The sequence below is a fragment of the Citrus clementina genome, unplaced genomic scaffold (assembly GCF_000493195.1).
Source record: "Citrus clementina cultivar Clemenules unplaced genomic scaffold, Citrus_clementina_v1.0 scaffold_4, whole genome shotgun sequence".
NCBI classification, from domain to species: domain Eukaryota; kingdom Viridiplantae; phylum Streptophyta; class Magnoliopsida; order Sapindales; family Rutaceae; genus Citrus; species Citrus x clementina.
The window spans coordinates 11,327,608-11,329,168 of record NW_006262274.1 but is presented as its reverse complement, the minus strand read 5'-3'; positions in this window follow the sequence as shown (position 1 = coordinate 11,329,168).

The following is a 1,561-nucleotide window of genomic DNA, read 5'->3' as shown; positions in this document are numbered from 1 at the left end:
AATAAAGGAAGAGACAATTTAAAATTGATTATAAACTATTTCACCTTTATTATATAAGCTTAAATTTTGGACTTTGACAATAGAAGTTAGAGAGTTTTTTTTATTTTTTTTCTTAAAAAAAAATAAACTGTTTAAAATACCCTTTGTTTCACAATTTTGTCCCTTTATTTATTTCACAATTTCGTAACATACTTTAAAAACTTAAGTAATTTTACAATTTTGACTAAAAAATCTCATTGATAACTAAACAACTAATTTTTTTAAAATAAAAATTCTACTTAAATAAACTCTATTTAAAAAATTATGGTGTGTGTATAATTATTCTCAGGTGCATACTCCCTCATTTTTTTAAATGCAAACACGCTATTAAGCGTACAGTTTAATAGTATTAAAATCTGACTTCACTAAGCTCTATGACTTAAAATTATTTTTGTATGAAAAAAAAAATAAGAACACCCACGTTAAAGAAGGACTATATATACACAGCTTTTTTAAACTTTCCAAGGTTATGCGAATTTTGGTAAAAAATTAACAGAGATCGCAGCAATATAAGCAGCATGTTTCAATCGTCTCGTCTGGAAGTTTGACAAAATCCCACACGTCCTCGTGTTATTTTCACAACCTATTGAAAATAAGTAGATTGGTTTAACTTGGAAAACATTTTGCATGAAACTTTTAGACCCGATACATTTTGACCAAATCATTGCAATCAAGAAAAAAAATAAATAAATAAAGGGATGGTTTTGTATCAAAATGATTGACTTAGTCAAATTAATTAGGCTAAATTTTAGAAACAATCCTACGATCCAGCAAATTGACCCATCATGACCCAACTCAATAATGTAAAACTCGACGATTATTTATTGGTGGTGAATTTTTTCACTCCACTCTCAAGAAATAATTACAGCAAATTTTTATTATTTTAAAAAATACAGATAAAAAAGAATTTTGAGATTTAATCATATAAAATTAAATACTTAAATTAAGCATATTTTTAAGGATAATTTAGTCCTTTTTATATTTGGATAAAATGATCAAATAGAACTTAGAGTGAGACTATTTAAACCCATTAAATTTCTCTCTCCATCTATTTTTAAAAATAAATTCGTTATTATAAATTTAAAATTTAAAAAAATCATAATTACCCTTCACTAATCTCTCTCTCTCTCTCTCTCTCTATCCTATAATTATATATTTTTTCTCTACTCTCACATTCTGCAAATTAGATACTCAATTTCACTCTCTTTTAAATTATTTTTGATAAAATTTAATTTTTTGATATTCATTTATTTTTATGACCGGTAAAAAATTATTAATGTTCATTTCTAAACAATAGGTTTTGTTCCTTTTAATTAATAATACCAATTATTTATAGCTAATATAATATATTTGAATGAATTGATGAGAATATGTGAAATTAAGAAGAGAAAGTAATTTTTTCAAAAATTATTGAGATAATAAAATTCTTAATTAAAAAGAGGGTGCAGAGAGAAAATTTTGTGGGTTCAAATAGCTCCACCCTAAAACTTATTTTAAAACAATTTTAATGAGCAAGAGTACC